General features: G+C 40.9%; 1 protein-coding gene and 1 long non-coding RNA gene across 3 annotated transcripts in view; one reads left to right on the top strand and one right to left on the bottom strand.

Annotated features, from left to right (window-relative positions):
• galnt9 (polypeptide N-acetylgalactosaminyltransferase 9) overlaps window positions 1-22,264 on the top strand; it is a 392,311-nt gene that overhangs the window by 121,695 nt on the left and 248,352 nt on the right. The window lies entirely within an intron of this gene.
• On the bottom strand, window positions 7,905-21,948 carry LOC117511113. Its single transcript, XR_004560884.1, has 3 exons — window positions 21,868-21,948; window positions 10,281-10,285; window positions 7,905-7,914 (listed from the first exon to the last, which is right to left on the bottom strand). It is a non-coding gene; the product is annotated as an uncharacterized LOC117511113 (long non-coding RNA).

Below are 22,264 nucleotides of genomic sequence, written 5' to 3'. Positions count from 1 at the left end.
TAATTTTACTTATCTCTTTGAAATAGACCAAAGGGTATCAAATGTAAAATGTTCCACATAGGATCTAAACGCTAACATGATTTTCTTTCTGTGGATATCACCACCATCCCGATTCAAGTCACTTATTATTGAGAATTTGATGATACCGAGTCTTGATGCTTGTATTTCTTAGATAATGCATTTACCCACAGCACACTGCAAGTGCATTAAAGTCAGTCCTTGGTGCACAGCCTATGGCAGCAATGGCTATGTTTAAATGCTGTTAATATTCAGGTTAAGGTCAATATTCTGGTTTCTGAATCATTAGGAATAACCCGTTTACATGCTTAAGCAGACAGAGTTACTCCTGTATACATGGTCATTGGTATCATTTGGAATATCCCCATCTAAACAGCGACGCACGTCTTCCACCGGTGCTTGATTTGGTCTGGCGTTCATGCAAATCCTGCTTCATGTAACTTTTTGGCCACCTTCTTGTAAATGTCGCTATCTCGGTACTTTCTACCGTCAATAAAAGACATTATATTCATGTCTTTCACGATACTAATGAAGTACTCGGTTTCCTCCTCGCTCCAAAAGTGTGGTGCTGTACTGCCGCGTCTGGATTTCCCCATACTTGTTTACCTCTGCTTCTGTGGTGTCCGGTGCATTGCGCGTTCCACATACAAGTAGTTGCCGAACTCAAAAGACCAAGATTCCTTGCGGATAGGACATGCACAAAACACAAAAAAATGTTCCTGTCTATGGGGATATTCCAATGCGTGTTTATATGACCTGATATTTGGGTTAGAAAAGGAGTAACCCAGCGGTCATATTCAGGTTTTTAAAACCAGAATATAAGCATATTTGGGTTTTTGCGGGTGTTTACATGGCCGTGTGGAACCAGGTTATTGCTAATATTCCTGTTATGAAAGGGTTATTGGCTGCATGTAAACGTAGTCAGTGACTGTGTGCTCATCTCAATAATGCGTTTTGTTTTTGATGCTATTCTGGTTTTTCTGTTTTCACGCCTGTCGGTTGCGTCATTCGCCTGTGAGCAGGCTTGGGTGAGCAGTGGTCCACCCCTCTCGTCGGATTTTTATTGCGAATAAATGTCTGAACGATTTGGAGCTTTGCTGCATCAATTTTTTCCAGAAACTGTGAGAGACCTCCAGGTGGACACCATTCGGAAAATTCAGATGGCTTTCAGGGACCATTTTACGGGGATTACACAGATTAAGGAGTGCTCCAGCCGGTTTAAAGACCGCCCACAGCGTCTGAGAGCATGGCACCTCTGAGCACCGATCGACAGGCTGACACCCCGCTGAAACAACCAGATCATTTCCAACGTGGTCTGACTTCCACAAAAAAGGCATAAGGCGTGGACATCAGCACTTTTTCGGCACATTCCACTGTTACAGGAGTTTTTTTCATGGAAAGAGAAGCGGAGGGATGCACCACCGTGCTGCTCATGGCGCGGGACAAAACCACCTCCATGTTGGTCTCACTGGACGGCTTTGAGATGGATTTCAGATGGCTGTCGGTGGCTTTTTAGTCGTGTGACTATCCGAGAAATTGTGCACGAGCTGGACATGCCCCAACATGTCCTGTGAGGCTTCATCACGGTGTTGCTTTGCGCCGTGCGGCTCTGCCGCGACGCCCGGAATTCCTCTGCATGTCTGTCTCAATGTGTCGAAAAAGTGCTGATGTCCACGTCTTCCGCAATTCCTGTGCTAGTCAGAGGACGTCCCGGATAAAACACAGTGTCCAGTTTAGAAATGAACAGCACATTCCACTGTTACAAGAGTTTTTGTCATGGAAAGAGGAGCGGAGGAATTCCACACGTCGCAGCAGAGCCGCATGGCGCAAAGCAACGCAATGTGCTGAAAAAGTGCTGATGTCCACGCCTTATGCCTTTTTTGTGGACGTCCCAGATCAACGAAGCCTTCACATTAGAAATGATCTGGTTGTTTCAGTGGGGTGTCAGCCTGTCGATCGGCGCTCGGAGTGCACCGTGCTCTCAGACGCTGTGGGTGGTCTTTAAACCAGCTGGAGCACTCCTTAATCTGCGTAATCCCCATAAAATGGTCCCTGAAAGCCATCTGAATTTTCTGAATGGTGTCCAGCTGGAGGTCTCTCACAGTTTCTGGAAAAATTGATGCAGCAAAGCTCCAAATCGTTCAGACATTTATTCGCAATAAAAATCTGACGAGAGGGGTGGACCACTGCTCACACAAAGCCTGCTCACAGGCGAATGACGCAACCGACAGGCGTGAAAAAACTCGCGCATGAAGGTTCAAGCTTGGCTGATGCAATCACACGTGATTCAAATCCATATGGTTTTTGCAAAAAATAAAAAGGTCCGATACTTTTCTGACAGACCTCGTATATTATGAAAGCACAGGTTGTCCTGAAAAAAAGAGACTTAAAACTTGATTGTGGGATGCAGAGAGAGCTGTTAACAGCAATAATAAAACATTTATGCCAGGCGAGTGAACTGTCCAAAAAATACCTTCGGACCCCAGAGGGTTAATGTGAAATTTCATAAGAAATGAGTGTCCAGTGGCACAACAGCCAGCAGGAACAGCCAGGTTTCACACTGCTGGTGGAGAAGCGAGGTGGGGGTGCGTGTGTGATAGAAATATATCTTAATCTGGTGTTCTGTTTGTGTCAAAGCCTGTTTTGGGTCAAATCATGAGTGCTGGCCCGTGAGCTTAGTACCATTACAAACAGATGAGTCGATTGTTCATCATATTATGGGTTTACAAGGCTTTCCCTGGACTGCTCTACTGCAGACATGGACAAATATAAGGTTGAGCGATGCCCTAAATTGGACCCAGCAACTAGGCCAGTGGAGCTACAATATCACTTGATGATCTCCACACTGAAATCCACCATCTTGTCTCAACCCAGCTAAAAGTGTTGAAGGTGCCACGAATCCTTTCAGTTTTTCAAGACACAATAGAGCTATTCAGCTTCTCAGTGAGGAGTGAAATTTAGTTTTGCACAGTTGCTATCATGGCTGCGTCTGTGCAAAGGATTGCTGTGGTGCATAATATCCCCACTAAAACTCACTGCCAGATTTGTCATTGTATTTATAGACCTGGCAAGACTGATTGAGAGAGGCAACAGAAAAATCTGTGAGAGGGAACAAAACAGTTGCTGAGGGAGAGCAGGAATGCATGGGGAAGGAATGAAATGATGCAGTGGAAGGGTTATCAATCAAAACACTTGTGCATTTACTCTTATGAATATAAAGCGAGAGTGGGTTTTTAAGTATAGTTAGATGTACGTGGTGTGCTCCATCATAAGCACTCTCTGAACTTCAGTTTTCTTTTTATTACTTCCCTGTCAAAAGCATGTGGTTTGCAGTAGTGGAAGTGACTGATAACAGTGCATGAAATTATGCTGAAAGCCCCCTTCTCACTAACACATCTGCATCCCAGAAGATCACGGTTTGAACACTCGTCCTTGCCTTGAAAAACTGAAAAGGATCCAGGAGGGTGTTGGTGTTGAATTTTCAATTTTTTTCTTTCCTTTGTGATCTTTGACGTGCTTGTGTAATTCATTGCATTTTCTCGGAGCCCATGATGTTATTGTATATGTCATGATGTCATATGGAGGGTTTCTACAGAGGCCATGTTTTTGATATAGTTTTAATATGGGTGTACTATACTTTGGACCACGAGTTCACTGTACAGAAGTGTTTTGCAATGCTGATATCATTGTTGAAGAACAAAAGTCCAAGTCCAAAGGGTCCTGGTGTTTCCTGTCTTACTGTATGCTTGTGATACTTGGATGATACCCAGTGACCTAAGGTGATGACTGGATGTCTTTGGTATGAGGTCATCCCGGAGCATCCAATGACTTTGCATTTTACGGCTGTAAACCGTGACCGACTTTTTATGGTCACTGTTTGTCACATCCTCTAAATAAATATTATGCCAATCTCCAATTTTTTCATTGTATATCCCAGTTTTCATCAAACACATAAGGTTCAACCAAATACCCACGTCCCACCCCATACAAGTACATATTACTGCACTTTGCATGGAAAATAATACTGCGCGGGGGACATCTCATGATGAATGTCTCTAGTTGCTCTTTTAATTAATTTTATTAGGAAACGAAGCATGCTGCGGCCTCAGCTTTACATAAATTCTGGGTCTTTTAGTGAAGCTTAGGGCTAGTGGCCGGTAATCACCTTAGTATCCTGTTTTTCTTGTTTAATGATACCAAAATTATGCTGTATTTCTTGTCTTTCTGATGCCTGATTCTGTTTTTTCTCTCTGTTTAAGGTGCAGCTCCATCCAGAGATGGGTGTGGTATTTGTGCTGAAGGCCCTCCTGTCCTGTGCACCAACAGCATTTCTTGTTTTGTGAATTGTGCTGTAATTTGTGTCTGTATCATGGCCCAAACAGAGGGTCACCCCTTTGAGTCTGGTCTGCTTGAGGTTTCTTCCTCAGAGGGAGTTTTTCTTTAACACTGCTGCTCTGGGGGTTGGTAAGGTTAGACCTTACCTGTGTGAAGTGCCTTGAGGCAACTCTGTCATGATTTGGCACTACATAAATGAAAATAAATTGAAAAATTGAAATTGGTTGCCATCCAGGACAAATGGCAGCCATTCCTTACAAACTTCACTTGACTTGTGTTGCTGTTGTCATCACATTGTGTGTTAAGGGCCTTTCACACCGGATGCATTGGAAGCGTCAGAGGCGTCACGCATTGGTCTAAATAGCATTATTTTCAATGAGATGAGTTGCTTTTTAGAGGCGTCAGAAACGTTGCATCAAAAGCCGAGCTAAAGCGATGCTTCTGACGGGAGCGCACATTGCCGCTTGCCGCTTGTCGACAGGCTGACGCAGTCAAAGTTCAAGCCAATCCGACTTTTGCTGCTCTGAACTGTGATGTAGCTTCACGCTGTCCAATAGGAATGACGCGTCGGGCCAAAAAAATGGAAGACTAGTGACAGAAACCACTGATCTATACAAAACAGATCAGTGCAGAAACCACTGATCTATACAAAACAGAAACATGTCACAGGACTGCTCATTTATAGAGCAGTTTTCTGAAGAAAAATCCTTGCAAATATTTATTTTCAACCTCATCATTTCTGATTACTGTTAAAAAAGTTTAGAACACTTGTAATTAAAATAGCAAATAAATAAAGGGTTCTTTAGAAACCTTTCTTCATCTGTAAATTAAAACCACCTCTAACCTTAGACATTTATTTTTAGACAAATAAAATAACATGGAAATTTGTACATTTTTTAAAAATCTGGTAGATTATTTATATCTCATTTCAACCAGAAAAACAGACACTGTAAATAAATACAAATGTTATATTATATTATATTATATATGTTATATATATTATGTTATATAAATGTAATATTGTAAATGCAACAGGAAATAATTTAACAATGACTGCAGTGTGATTGTAAAGTAGGATTTCTGTGACAAGATTAATTTTTTTTAATTAAGTCATTTCAACCTGTAATTACATCAAGATATGTGATTGCTTTTAATGTTGTGATCAGGACACAGTCATTTCTAAAATATGAATTTTAAAGTGACAAAGTTTTTTTAATTCGGCACACAAAATATTCAAATAGAAAAAAATGAACAATTCCACAAACAAACACAGACAAAACTAGTGAGTCCGAAAGGGTGTGGGCTGAAGCAAAGCTTATTAGCGCCCACCCCTGCTAGTACAAGTCCAACAATTCTAATCAGTCATATTTACATAAATATAAATTCACTACTACATGTCGACACACAGACATACACATCAATATACTATTCACTTATAATTATATTTATATAGTACCAGATCATAAGAAAGTCGAATCAAGGCACTTTACGCCAGTAAGGACTAACCTTACCAACCCCCAGAGCAAGCACTAGGCAACTGTGGTGAGGAAAAACTCCCTATAAGGAAGAAACCTCAAGCAGACCAGGCTCTTGGGGGTGACCCTCTGCTTGGGCTGTGCCACATATACCTATATACATACGTATATACTTTACAAACATAAATATATACATACATATACACAGTCACTTATATACATATACACCTACTCATATCTATATATCTACATACGCATATACATACCCACACATTCAAATATACAATAAGTCCCACTTATAAATTGAACATTCCATATAAATCAAATTATATTTGCTTCTTTATGATACTTAGACATAATGTTCTTTTTGAGTAGTTTCTTAAATCTCACTAAGGTACTACTCATTCTAACCTCTGTTGAACATTTGTTCCATTTCCTCACCCCAACCACAGACACACAAAAACCCTTTACATTTGTTCTTACTGGTGGTTTCATAAAAATTGCACAACCTCTTAAACTATATCTGGATTCCCTCAATCGGAACAGACTCTGGACATGTCTCGGTAAGGCTTGGTTTTTCGCTCGAAATAAAGTTTGAATTGTAATGTAATCGACCAAATCAATGAATTTTAATAAATTTAAAGACACAAATAGAGAATGAGTTGGTTCATGATATTGTTTATTGCAGATGATTCGTATGGCTCGTTTTTGCAAAAGGAATATTGGATTGGTATTTGATTTGTAAGTGTTTCCCCATGACTCAACACAATATGTCATATATGGTACCATCAGAGAATGATATAAAGTAAGTAACCCTTCTTGCGGCAGTAGGTCTTTGGCTTTATACAAAATGGCTGTAGTTTTTGACAATTTTGATTTCACATAATTTATATGTGGTTTCCAGCTAAGTTTATTATCAGTTATAACACCTAAAAATGTATTCTCTGTTACTAACTCAATTTCCTTATTGTTTATAGTTAAATTTTTACATTTGGGGCCTGTTTATTCCAATATAATACATTTAGTTTTCCCAAGGTTGAGTGACAACTTATTAGCGTCAAACCAAACCTTAAATTTTTCCAGTTCTTTCTCCACTATGTCCAGAAGCTGTTCAAGATTTTCACCGCTACAGAACACAGTTGTATCATCTCAGTGAACTCGACACCCAACTTATATCATTTATATAGATTATAAACAACAAAGGACCCAGCACTGAGCCATGCGGCACCCCACATGTGACATCCCTGAGTTCAGAATTTGTATTATTGAATTGAACATACTGAAATCTGCCTTGTAAATAACTAGCTATCCATTCATATGCCAGATCTCTGATTCCATATTTCTGCAGTTTACTTAATAGTATTCCATGGTTAATTGTGTCAAACGCTTTCTGTAAATAAAAAAAACACCTATTGTGTATTTATCAATTGCAGTTGCTATACTTTCCACAAAGTCCATCAAAGCATGTGATGTAGTTCGAGACCTTCTAAATCCATATTGTTCTTCACAAATGATGTTATGCTTCAGTAAATAATCATTTAATCTTTTAGCAAATATTTTTTCCAAAATTTTGGAAAATTGTGGCAGGAGTGATATAGGTCTATAATTAGAAAATGTGTGTTTGTCACCAGTTTTAAACAGAGGAATTACTTTGGCTATTTTCATTTGAGAAGGAAATTTACCAGTACTTAGTGACATATTGCAAATATAATTGAACGGTTTTACTATACAATCAATAACTTTTTTTAATAAAGCCATATCCAAATTATTAAAATCAGTCGATTTCTTACTTTTTGAACCATGAACCAGATCAAGTATTTCCCTTTCATGAGTACCACCAATGAACATTGAAACAGATTTGTTAAACGTTGAATTATTTACCCAGAAGTTATTAGTTGATGAGTCAATCTTACTGGCAAGATTTGTACCCACATTAACGAAGTATTCATTAAAGTGTTCAGCAATAGACTCGTCGTTATCAATCGTGATGTAGTTGTTACTCTGAAAAAATGAAGGATAATCTGTAGTTACTCTATTCTTTTTTACTATTTCATTTAATATGTTCCATGTGTTTTTGATGTTATTTCTATTTTTGACAAGTAACTCATTATAATATGTTTTTTTACTGAGTCTCATGATATTAACTTATTCTTATATGTTTTATACTTACTTTCAGCTTCCTTAGTTCGTAGTTTTATGAATTGTTTATATAGTACGTTTTTCTTTTTACATGCCCTCTGAAGTCCCTTAGTTATCCATGGTTTGTTGCTATATTGATTTCTATATATTTTGTCAACAAATGGACAGTGTTTATTATACAAACTGGAAAAAATGGAAATGAAAGCATCATATGACCTGTCAACATCATCAACAAAAACATCTGACCAATTCTGACTTGATACTTACAACAACCCTCCAATGCAAAGACTGAGAAAACTGGCAAGTGATCACTGATATCACTGACCAGTAGTCCCCCACTAAGATTACCGGATATAACGTTAGTTAAAATATTGTCAATGAGAGTTGTTGAGTCCATAGTTATTCTGCTAGGATGAATGATGGTTGGAAACAGTCCTAAACAGTACAAGGTGTTTATAAATGAGGTAATTTGTGGATGATTGTGAGGGTTTAAAAAATCTATATTGAAATCTCCACAGACAAATAAATGCTTATTTCTGTTGATTTTGTTGTACATTCCTAAGATAATGTCTTCAAAGGTGTCAATATTTGTCCCAGGAGCTCTGTAAATGCAACTAACAACTATGTGTTTGGAGTTTATAGATGTCATTTCTATGGTAACACATTCCATGATGTTGTCCACTGAAAATGACATGTTGTTAATGAGTTTACAGTTATAATCTGACCTTACAAACAATGCAACGCCTCCGCCCCTTCTCGTCTGCCTATTAACCAGGAACAATTCATAACCATCAAGATATACCAGATCTTTATTATCCTCATTTAACCATGTTTCTGAAATTGCAATAACTGAAAAACATTTTTTGGATGTTTTCAAACAATCATTAATAGTGGACAGATTACGAGAAAGACTTCTGCTGTTGAAATGTGTAATTGAAAAATTTTCATCATTGATTTTATAATTTTTGAATTGTTCTTCTGTAAAATATTTGCACTGTCTCACAATATTCTCACTGAAAAAGGTATCAGGATCATTTTCAGATTCGAAGGGGTGGTTAGCAGAGTTATTATAATTAAATGTATCTAGACAGAGCTCCTGGGCAGAAATAAACGGATCATTATCCTTAGTCATTATGTCTCTCTTGTCTCCGGGTGTAGATGATGTGGATGAGTGGGTTGCTCCAGTCTGCATCATGGTGCTGTGATGTGTTTGAGTCCTCATACCTATTGTTCATATTTGTCCAGCTCCTCGATGTTCCTTATTGCCATGACTTTTCTTGTTCTGGTGATCCGTTCAGTTTGATGAATATTTTACAGTTTGAAGTCCATGTGTGCTGGATTTTTCCCTGTTTCTTTAAGAAGCGTGCTTTCCTGGCGATGTCGGCATTCCGTTTGGTGAGATGTTCATTGATGAATACGTTTGTCCCTTTCAGTTTTCTTCCTTGTTTTAACAGTGCTGTTTTGTGTTTTCTGTTGATGAATCTCATGATGACGGTTCGTTTATCACCGTCATTTCTCCGGGGCAGAGGGTGGCACGCTTCAATGTTATTTAAATCCATTTCTATACCCTTAGATAGGAGGAAATCAGCAACCTGTTTTTCCACAGAGCTGACCTCCTGTTCACTGGGCTCCCCTCCGCTCTCATCTGTTACCGCCCGTGCGTAGGACCGTGGTTTGATATGAAGACCTGTGATGATGACGTCGTTAATTCTGGTGTACTGCTCCAATTCAGCCACTCTATTTTCCAGCTGCACCAGATGCCGGTCTTTCTCGGCGTTCTGGAGCCGTAATGCCTTCACCTCCTCCGCCAGATCCATGATTGATTTCTGTTGCTACTTCACAACAGAAATCTCCTCTGATAGAAAGTCCAGAGATTTTTTAATATCGTCACCTTCCTCCTCTGTCAGAACCTTCTTAGGCCCCATGGTCGGCTTATGAGCAGCTTGTCGATCGCCGATGTTAACAGCCTGCGTTGTTTGTCACCGGGATGGATCTGCACTGCGCTGGTGCCGCGCGGCCTCGGTGTTTCCACGCTGATGGATCCGCGGTGGCTGCACGAGGCCTCGGGGAAGCGGCACTCGTGACGCGCGGCTTTAATGACGCAGCGCGCGGCCTCAGTGAATTCACCACGTTGGGCGGGCCTCGGACGTTGTTGCTGTCCAGTCGCGGGGCTAAGTTGCCGGTTGAGGTGGTATTCCCACTGTCCGTGTTGGCAAACACCGGCGTGGCAGATGGCAACTACAAACACCACCTCTGAAAACTCAGGTACAAACTTTTTGCAGCTCGCTCTGACGACACGCAGCTCTGACTGACTGTGACTGACACAGCTCCGATAGCTTCGGAGCTGCGTCACTTTACTAGTGATTGTGAATTTTTTAAAATTATGCACAATAAGGGGAGAGTTTCGACCTGTGCAAATGTTTTTTGACTTTAATTTCGTGGACATTTTTAATGATACATTCATTTATTAAAATATAAAATGAAACAGCTTTTAAAAAATAATAAAATAGTTGCTGTTTAAAGAGGTTTTTATTTAGAAGCAGGTAATGTTATGCTGGATTCTCAGGACCAGATGAAGGTCTCTTCTGCAGCTTTGACCTCTTGTGTTGCTGAAGACACTTTTCTCCTATTTTGAAGAGCAGAGTTTTCTTCCGAATTTAGGTTGTCTGCACAGCAAATGTTCCTGATTGGGACAAATATATATATATATATATATATATATATATATATATATATATACAGAAAAAAAAAACTATGGAAAAAAATGCCTGGAAAAAACTAAGTTATTTAAAGTTGAGCTTTTATGATCTCCCAAAAAAACCTGTAGCTTTTATTTGGTTACCAAAAAAAAAAACAACAAAAAAAAAAAAACCCTGAACCATTTACAAATTTAAGTGTTCACTCAGATGAATTGTGCTAAAAGGCTAAGCTAACGTTACCGATCATTAAACCTTCACAGCAGTGCAGTAAACGTCACGTTTTATTTTTATATTATTCTCACCTCGATAAAGCTGCAGAACTAAACTTCGTCGGTCAAACTGGGAGTTCGAATATATTCAAAAAGTTGGACATTTCAGACTGAGTGGGTTTGCTCCATCACCCCGGCTGCCTGCCTCACTCTGCCCAGGGATGATGCCTGAACCCCGGCTTCTCCATGCGGGTCGGCCCGCTGTCGCGGTTCGATCAATATCCCAAGTCGTCAGTCCTCCCTCGGTTGGCGTCACTCCGAAAAGTATCTGAACAAAAGCTTCTCCCAGCAGGGTGATGGCAGAATCATTCTGCAATTGTTTTTTAAAGGTTTTTTGTGGTTCAGGTGATGCAAATTCAAGATGGCAATCGCTCAACTTTATTCAAGTTGTGGAAACAGAGTATGACATAGCAATCTCCACCCCCCTTGCCACTTGCCCACCAACGCGTTAAAGCATTGGTTGGCGTTGCCTGACACGTGTGAAGCGTGCAGTGTGAAAGGCCCTTTAGAATAATGAGTTATGTTATTAAACTGCACACTAGATCACATTTGTAAGCAACCGTGGTCTTTACTGTCAGATCCCGTTATTATTTTTAGATACACGCGGCACACGCTCACCCTCCGATGAGTGTGTTTGTGTACTAAATCCAGCTCTCCGTCTCTGGGGTCCGACCTTCGTGTCTCCACGGGTATTACCCGGCAGGGCTGCACAAAGGCTGTTCAAGCTGGTGGCGAGGAGATTCGTCTAGCCGCTCACTGCCTCCATCTGGACGTCCACCCCGCTGACACTGATCTCGCACCCCGGTCGAATAGCCTTCTCTGGAACCAGGATACGAGCCGGCCATGCCCGTTAATGGCAGCTCTCCTCTTATGGATCAGGGCTCTTGGAATGTTGCTAGATTTTGAATTTAGTGACTCGTACAGCGAGTCCCCAGGATGCGTTAATTTCATTAAAAAACAGACTAACCTTTTAGAGCACTTTTTGATGTTGTACACCCAATAAACTTTAACTTTTACACCTTAAGAAGCATCAATAAATCCAATGTCCGAGCCTTAACACTTTAACTGCATGCTTGGAAATTTATTGCAGGTTTTGCAAGTGCCGACAACATAATCAAAATAGGTTATATGATGATAATTTCACAACAGTAATTCAAGTATAATTAAAATAATAATTGGCAGAGATTTTTGTTTTGATTCAATAATACTGTCTGATCTTACTTTGACTGGACTGGATGATTTCTTAACAATTTTTCTAGGAGTGAGGGAAGGAGGTTTTTGATGTTAAAAGTCCCCAGCTCGATGAACTTGATTTCCTCTTCATCAGCTATTAGTCCTTAGCTGACCACGATCCTTGTGTGATGTTGTAATCCTTCAGGAAATTAATCCACATAAGAGTTTATTCCTTCTTCAATCAACCAAAAGTTGATCTAATCCATTCTGGTATGATGTGATGTTCCTTGAGAGAGAAAACGTTGAACATTCCTCACTCAGACTTAAGGCCAGTGATTATTCTCCAATGCTCTGCTACTCCGTGACTGGACGGCCTGAGTGGGAGTTGAAAACTCTCTCTGAGTTGAAATGATCTCTTATGGCTCCAATCCTCTCACTCCACGATTCCAATTGCTGCTCACAAGATGGTCAAGTCTTGTGATCTCCTCGTAGCAGGGGAGAAGTGGCAACAGCACCTCTCCCTGGAAGAATAACCCCGTTTCCTGGTGTTTTTCAGTTTATATATGAGCTGGACTCTTGTTGTTCTTCAGATGATCTTGGTTACCATGGGGACGCTGGTGACTCAAAACCTCCTCCCTTCTCCTTCCCTTACTGGAAGCCATCTGCGGCCCTTTGCCAGTAACTTATTTCTCAAGTTCCTCTTTTCTGTTAACACTTCAGCTTTTCTGAGAATTCATTCTTTTTAAATCATGTCTTTAGAATCACATCAATCATATTCAATCATTTCATTACAACTCTTTTTCACATAAAAACAATTCATATGATCATATACAAACATTTTCATTCCTTATTATTCATTTTCATCTTAATCATTTGATCAGTTGTTTATCATCAGCTTCTCCTGCTCTGCTTGCGACATCACTTAACTTCCTCTTTCTCTCTAACTGCACTCTTTATGAAAAACAACTCATATAATAATTCATTTCACTTATTTTTAACATACTTTTTCTAATAAACTCTTAATTTTATTACATTAATAGTTCATTTAATCATACTTGTTATGTTAGAATCATTCTAGACATATTCCATCGTCTTCACCACTGAGTTCATTCCGTGGGCCTCCCCATCTGCAATGGAAAAGTCCGGTATGACCTCACTTACTCCGGGAAAGTACCAAACACTGTTCAGTTTAATCCAACAGCATGTATATTAATCCCATGGCACGTACTATATTCCAAGATGAAAACAAGCTGAAAGCAAGCTTAAAGTCATCTTTCTTGACATTACTGTCCAGATCATCGGCCTCTATCCTGCTGGGCGACTGATAGCAGCAGATTGTAGACTCTAAAAGTTGGAGTTGGTGTTTATCCAAGTACCCAAGTAGCCGTCTACGACTCCCCCAAAAGCCACTCTGATGAAAGTTACCTCCCTAGTCAAGACTAATTCCCATTTACAGGTGGGATAACTGGGACAATGTAGAAGAAGTATCTTGTCCAAGGACACAGACAGCATAATGGGGACTCAAGCTCAGGTCAAGATATTGGTAGAGCAAGTCTTTATCCCACTACCTTGATTCAATTCTTGGTCCTTGTTTGAGATGCTTTATCTGCATTGTCTTAGTTTATCCAGCTGTTAAAGGATAGTGGTCTTGGCTGGGGAAGTAATCTGCCATGGACTGGTGTCCCGTCCAGCTAGAGTTATAGACTCTCATCTGCTTCACACTGCCGTGTCCAGGGATAACGCTGAGACCAGTAGGTAGAGGACTTAACATGTTTTTGGCTCCTCAGAAATGGTATTGCTAGTTGTTATTTCTTCTATGTCATCCGTCCATCCAGTGCAATAGTATAGTACAACAGCTTGGTTTCTCTTCCAGTCATCACTATGAAAATCAACCTTTCATTTGAGTATTGCAGGGTTTGGTGAAAGGGCCATGGTGCGACAAATATTCCTTTGTCCCCAGAGCTAATGATGTATGACATAAAAGTTCAAAGTAATAAATGTAACACAAAGTAAAATAGTCTGCAGAAATCCCATTTATACCACATTTATTGTCATAATTTAACATATGATTTCACAGGTTCCCAAGCTGCCATCTGTTATGCCGTCCAAATAATTGCTTATTTCATTTTAGCCAATTCGCATTGTTGAAAGGTGAAAACCCGCTAGCACAAAGACCCCACTCACACAGATACACGACAGAACCCACTGGCTGTGAGAGAGAGGAGATTCTAACATCCTTGAAAATACCATACTGGGATCCATCTGCTGTGTGCTCCTCCCACACCCCCTCGCTTCATGACCCCTTAGATGCTGCTGATTCAAACTGACATCCCACTTCACAGGGGTATCAGGGTCTGCACCACCAGTGAGACTCAGATGAGTAAACTGCACACTTACATTTTGGGTATATATAACAAAATACAAAAGGGAAGACAGCCTTCATTTTTCAAGTCTTTTCTTTTCAAAGCGAAATATTTGATAAACTAGAGCACCGCACTCGTAGAGCCCAAACTTCTGCCAAGTTTTCAATTCCACAAAAATTTCAAGGTCAAAGTCTTGTTTGAAGCTTTTCATAAACTAAATTAGATGTGATCAAATGCCAGGAGGATTAAATCAAAGGTTTTTATTTTTTTTTGTGGTGTTGTCAGGTTGTTTTTTTTTTCTTAAACTTTTTCAGTCTCTGAATTATTTTTCTGATACTTTTCACAGAACATTGGTTATCTCTGGTATGCACAATTTGTCAGGCATAAATTGGCAAAATTCTGCAGCAGCAAGAATTATTGTTTCATTCCAGAAAAGTGATACTGGAGGGCTATCTCAGCAGTAGGTGGGAGACACCATGGAATGGCCACCACATACGTCCAGACAGACAGACAGACATTAACTTTCCCACTCCTACAGTCAATTTCGAGTCATCAATTCACTGACCTTACATGTCTTTGGAAGTGGGAGGAAGACGGCACAAACATGGGGACACAATTCAAGCTCCACACCGAAAAGACCAGGCCAGATGTATCCCATGAAGCGACTGTGATACCCTATTGCAAACATTTTTAAATCAAGTATTTAATAACTAAAATATACTGTCATTTTATATTTTAGGGTACATTTGTTGAGATTTGGTAAGTTCTTTGCCATCTGTTCATTCATCTTGCATCACTCATTGAAGCTGTGGTGGCAGAAGGAAAAGTAAAATAGCCCAATTGTAGTACCTCTCCATAACCCTATGAACCAGTTCCCATTGGGAAGTCCAAGACCAGATGGGATATATAATCATTTCTTCATGTTCTAGGTTTCGGAAATCCTCCAAAGGAAGGCATTCACGGACCATCCTCATCAGAAACCCAAACAGCCCAAACCACTTAATGTAAAACATCAGGAGTTCTACTCTCGTCTTCCACTTGTTAGTGTTTCTTTTTCCAGTGGGGCAAATATGTGTAAAATCTAAATAAAGTATACAATATTGTGGGTCTTATGGCAAATTCAACAGATTTTACAGACATTTTTTGATCTATGTAATGAAAAAAATAGATATCATGCCAAGCTCAAATCTTCTTTCTTTTTTAGGCCCTGTGTGTCAATGAAGCAGAGATAGCAGGGTATTGCTTCTTTTTTTTTTAACTTGTGTGTGTGGACAAGATAACTCAAAAACGTCAGGAGGGACTTCTTTCAAAATTGGTGGGAATATACTTAGATAGATATCTAGAGCTGATTACATTTTGAATGAATTGTTCAAAGGCCACAGTCACAAAGAAAACATGCCCCCCAAAGCCTTTTTTGTCAGCAACCAAGGACAGATTGATGAAGCTATACATATATTGATCAGCACAATATTTGTGCTTGATTTGTATGAATGACTTCACAATGAGTCATACATAGTCAAAAGACCTTTAAAGACACATATTTACTTGTACATGTTGTGTGGGCCACCAGAAGAGGAGGTACTGCTGGCCCACCACCAGAGGGCGCCCTGTCTGGAGTGCGGGCTCCAGGCACCAGAGGGCGCAGCCGCCTCACAGGAGCAGCCAGGGTGACAGCTGTCACACATCACCGGCAACAGCTGTTACCAATCATCTGATCGGCAGGGGTATATCAGCAGGACGACGTCGCCACCTCTTTGCCGAGATATCGTTCTACCTGGAAGGTAATAATCTCAGCTGACTAACCGTTGTGATTTTTGTGAGTGATTGCAGACTTTTTTCTCCAACGAGAGGTGGAGGTAGCTTCCCTGCCGTGCAGGTTGCTGGGTGCAGACGCGCCCACGTTTAATTGTGTTCTTGTTCCTCGCCAGCAGTACCAGGTCCGACACGCGGAGGCAGTGGCCACCTGGGAGTTCGGAACTTGGCGGCTCCAGTATTCCCGGGGTCCTGTGGCGGAGGAGACTGTATGGTTCCGGTTCTACTTTGGAGAGGCGTCTCCTATCTTCGAGCCTGCCCACACGACACCATTGTGAATTGACTTTTGTCCATTGTTGTAATTTGTTGTATTTGTTGTGCACGTTCGCAACAGTAAAGTGTTGTTATTTGACCTATTCCATTGTCCGTTCATTTGCGCCCCCTGTTGTGGGTCCGTGTACTTACACTTTCCCAACAGTACGTTTATGTTGTGGTGTGTAGAGTGTGCAGGGTATGTATCAGCCCTGTGATGGCTTTCATTTTTCACTGTAATCATGATTGGAATGGATTCCATCTGTAAAAAAACAAACAAAATACAAATCATTAATTCATCCACAATTTTTATATATATATATATATATATATATATATATATATATATATATATATATATATATATATATATATACTCAACAAAAATATAAATGCAACACTTTTGGTTTTGCTCCCATTTTGTATGAGATGAACTCAAAGATCTAAAACTTTTTCCACATACACAATATCACCATTTCCCTCAAATATTGTTCACAAACCAGTCTAAATCTGTGATAGTGAGCACTTCTCCTTTGCTGAGATAATCCATCCCACCTCACAGGTGTGCCATACCAAGATACTGATTAGACACCATGATTAGTGCACAGGTGTGCCTTAGACTGCCCACAATAAAAGGCCACTCTGAAAGGTGCAGTTTTATCACACAGCACAATGCCACAGATGTCGCAAGATTTGAGGGAGCATGCAGTTGGCATGCTGACAGCAGGAATGTCAACCAGAGCTGTTGCTCGTGTATTGAACGTTCATGTCTCTACCATAAGCCGTCTCCAAAGTCGTTTCAGAGAATTTGGCAATACATCCAACCAGCCTCACAACCGCAGACCACGTGTAACCACACCAGCCCAGGACCTCCACATCCAGCATGTTCACCTCCAAGATTGTCTGAGACCAGCCACTCGGACAGCTGCCGAAACAATCGGTTTGCATAACCAAAGAATTTCTGCACAAACTGTCAGAAACCGTCTCAGGGAAGCTCATCTGCATGCTCGGCGTCCTCATCGGTGTCTCGACCTGACTCCAGTTCGTCGTCGTAACCGACTTGAGTGGGCAAATGCTCACATTCCCTGGCATTTGGCACGTTGGAGAGGTGTTCTCTTCACGGATGATGCGAAGGAGATGTGTTGCACTGCATGAGGCAAATGGTGGTCACACCAGATACTGACTGGTATCCCCCCCCCCCCAATAAAACAAAACTGCACCTTTCAGAGTGGCCTTTTATTGTGGGCAGTCTAAGGCACACCTGTGCACTAATCATGGTGTCTAATCAGCATCTTGGTATGGCACACCTGTGAGGTGGGATGGATTATCTCAGCAAAGGAGAAGTACTCACTATCACAGATTTCGACTGGTTTGTTTCGATTTCGACTCCGCCACAGGAAAAACACCTCTGTTGAAAGCCTTAAGGACAAGTTGGAACATGTCCTGCTGTTAAACAATTTCTCATATACTCACTCCACTGAAAGCCATCAAAAGCCGCCTGGATTTTACAAATGGTTATCAACACGGAGGTGTTTTTCCTGTGCCGCCGCACCGCGTCGGCTGCGTCCCGACGCGCGGACCCGTCCGCACGTCTTTCATTAAAAAAATCTCCTTTAACAGTGGAATATCCGGATAAAATGCTGAAACCGACTTCTTCTGAAACTTCTCTGTTCTCTCACGACGTCCTGGATCAATAGAGCCTGAAATGTGGAGGTTTTCAGCTTGAACAGGCTGACGACGGCGGCTGAGAGCGCTGCACGACGTCTCGCACCGTGAAAAGTCCTTAAAGCGACAGAATCACCTCAAAATCTCTCATCAGCCGTTAAAATTTTCACTGAAAACCAGCTTAATTTTTCGAACCGTGTCCACTTCGATGTGTCTCACAGGTTTAGAAAAAATTTTGATCAAACAACGCGCCAGTCTCTCAGCAACTTCTCAGACAAAGGAATTCCGACGAGGGGCTGGACGACTCCTCCCACAAGGAGTGCTCACAGGCGAATGACGTCACCGACAGGCGTGGAAAAACTCACGCATGCGCACGAGGGTTCAAGCATGTCTGACGTAAAAACATATGAATGAAATCCATATAGTTTTTGAAAAAAATAAAAAGGGCCGTTGCTTTATTGACAGACCTCGTATAATTTGGTCAACCTAAGCGTTTTGGGAAAATGGACGCGCATTCTCCCGTTATATATAACATTTGAACGTCCCACCACTGAAAAATGTGCACGCCCCGTGACCAGCTTCCCGCTGAGCACCAAGCCTAAAATATGTCACTACGTGTAGACCGTATCGGCTTGCGTGCCTGGCGGCTGTTGTTTACACTGTTTTTAGCGGCAGAAACTTTGATTAAACACAGCTCTCAGGGACTTGTTTGTCGATATGCCTGACCAGTGTGTCGCAGCGTATTGCACAAACACAAGGGCGAAAGGTTTTAGCCTTTTCAAGTCCAGGCAGATTGATCAAAAGCTGCGGTGTTGTGTGATGCACGAAATGTCAGGCTGCTGCTCCCTCCGCTTGCACACACGCATTTGCTCCCGACAGCAGACACTTTCCTCTACCGTCTCCATGTTCCTCACACCGCTCACAGGAACACATAAAATGTCAACCCCAAATAATACATTAACAAGAATCGTGGAATAGTCAAGTAACTTACGTAGTAAACACGGCGGCGGCATGTAAACACGGTGGCGGAATGTAAACTGTTGTTTTTGGCGATCTTTTTCTAAACTTTCGCCATTTATTTCCTATTCTTTCATGAAAATAACGTAACTAAACACGGATGAATGCAATGCCTGGCACTCTAAAACGGCAAAACCCGAAGGTAATGATGGTGGTCCACAAGTAATAGCTACACTGTCGCGGCTCCGGAACAATAACAAAGGCAGTAAACAGACGCTCGAATCGAAAATGCTATACAGTAATTAGAGTGTTATAAACAGCAGCAACAAAAATCAAAGCCTACCTTACCATTCCATATTCTGTAGCCTTTCAAAATCCATCGGAATTGACACGTCTCTTGCCTCTGCTTCGGCTCCACCATAAACACCGTCGGCATTATTTTCGCTGCCAGAATGCTCCTGGTTTGAATGTTCATCCGAAAGATACGGCTCCAATCTGTAGGGTCTAATCACTGCTGCGACATCCTCAGGATCCGAGTCAGAAATAATCCACACTTGAAGAGGAGTCAGAAAAGTTCTTGATCTCGTCACTGTCCATGCTGAGGTCTATCTGTTCCTGTTGTCAATCTAACAGACAAAGGCGGGACTCTACACGCTGTGATGTCACGGCATCACGTGACCGCTGATGGAACCCTACCAGCGCGCTTTCCAAGAAACACACTTTTGAGAAACTGTACAAACTTTATTTCTCAGTGATAATAATTAAAACCACTTTCAACTTACTATACTGTATGTATATTTTGATATTTCTATCAGTTTTACCTAATTTTTTAGGTGTCATATCCACTTTAACTTGTTATTCCCATTCAGAGCAATATTAAAATTGCTTTAAAGGACATGTCACACTGAAATCATAATTTAGATTTAGACTGTTAGTGACCATCCAATCATACACCAGGATTACTTTGTGCACTTCCATGACCGGTCTCAGAGCATTCACAACAGACAGCTATGGAGGCCGCCAAAAAACAAAGTACTCGTGAGTACGCATTTTTCCAAGTGTTTGCAACAGGGTTTATGCAGCTTTGAGGAAATCACTCCAATGTGCACTTGAATGGAATGTAGCTGCAAATTTTAAGAACAGATCAACATATAATTTGCAAAGTTCATTGTTCATTTTGATGCCGTAAAGTTAAAAGGAGCAGCTGCTCTCCACTATGAGAAGACTTTGTGCATGTAAATGTTGATCATGAACACAGACGTTTTCCGGAAATGCACCTGCTAACTGGCTGACCAAGAGAAATAATTAGCAATAAAATACATCAGCAACCACTAATTATTATGGCATGTGTACGGATAGACTTACAATCATGAATATTTTGATGATGTGTTGCTGTGATATTAAATAATGCTCGACATGTCCTTTAACATTGAGAGTTTGTAGCAATAAAATTCACAACATTCCTAATAATTCCGCCTCAACAATTCATTATCTCAAAATAATGATTCAGTACTGCTGAATAAGATGTGCAAACATGCAGAAACAAAGCTTAAAGAGGAGAAATGTGTTGTCAGCTGTTACATTAGGAACCTAAATGGAGCTGTGTGTGTGTTCACAGTTACTATAGGAATCAGCAAGTGGACGTGCTTACCAACCACCAACACTGCTTGCTGTATGTGACTTAAAAGCCTATTCAAATAAACTTAATGCAAGCTACTGAAAATGTCAGGGAGGTTTGATAAAACTGATTATCTGCAGTAAAAAACAGCAACATTGTCCCTGTGACAGGAAAATTGACAGAACAAGTGAAGATATTCGTGTGCAGGATGCACTCTGATGTTCATCCTGTTAACTGGGTCAGTGAAAGGTGTAACATGAATTCAGTTTCTTATCCTGGCTCAGCAAAAGAGGTTCCTGGGGTGTCCAGAGAAGAAAACAGGGGAAGGAACAGGCCTTTAATCTGTGGAAGTTCACTTTAGGGAATGATTTTGTTCCATGAAATTCTATAGGGGAATAATTCTATACGAGGATAAAGCTGGCCAAGAACAAGATGGGGGTACAAATAACAAATTGCATGTGTACAACTTATCCAATAATAACATCACCGGAAACCGACACAGCATTTCCATCACACAGTCTTACTCCCAACTTGTCACATTTTGATTCAAAAGGTTTGTTTTGACCAAATGTAAAAATGTGACCAGTTGGGTAGCATAACCATAATGCAAAGATACAGTAAGTGAATGTTCCCTGATGATGCAGAAGTGAAGCAGAAATTTCCAGAGCATTTTCCAAAGGATCACTATGTGACACGAAGGGGCTACCTAACTCCCCACACAGTGACACAAAGGGGCACTGACTGAACGTCACAATTTGACGAGTTGAAGAAGTGAGAATGCATTAGCATGTCATATTGTTAGACCACACCATTGTCATCAAATACTCAAATACACTGTGAATAAACTGTTTGACCACCTACGAGTAGAGTTAGGTTCGTACACTGCATGTTTGTACAGGGACATGTCAGAATCAAATATTTGATGGTGGCCTGAGAGAAAACGTCCTTGAAGATGAACAAGATCTGCATGAAAGAAAATCATGTCGGTCTAATATCACCAAGGAGAGATCACTGGCCTTTTGTGTTTCGTCAGTGCATCTGTGATGTAGACCAGCAGGAGTCACTGTGCATATGGTAGTCAGTAAAACTCACTCCCCAACACCAAAAGATGCTCTGGCCATAGATACCAGAGCTCATGGGTTTTAGCCTTCTGGTCAGAGTGCCTGCCTCCCATCATCGACTACTGCAAGCAACTACAAGTGGAAAACCATGATGAAGTCAAACCTTAAGCCTGTCCTCCAGGTTCTTGAAATGGAGCAATGTCTCCACCTGGTGGACATTTACTATTAATGCAGGTACAATAGATTTCGCCAAGAGCTCAAGCACATTATGATATTGACTTCATAAGGGGAACTTCTCAACTGGATTATGGATTTCAGTGAAATTTCACACAGTGGCAGCACATCACATGAAGATGTGCATGAAGGAAAATAATTCTGGCCCATCATCTTCAAGTGGAGTGTTTGACCAGTTTGTTAATTTAGGCATT

This window comes from Thalassophryne amazonica, chromosome 5 (genome assembly GCF_902500255.1).
Source record: "Thalassophryne amazonica chromosome 5, fThaAma1.1, whole genome shotgun sequence".
Classification (NCBI taxonomy): domain Eukaryota; kingdom Metazoa; phylum Chordata; class Actinopteri; order Batrachoidiformes; family Batrachoididae; genus Thalassophryne; species Thalassophryne amazonica.
This window is presented reverse-complemented; position numbering and strand designations above follow the sequence as displayed.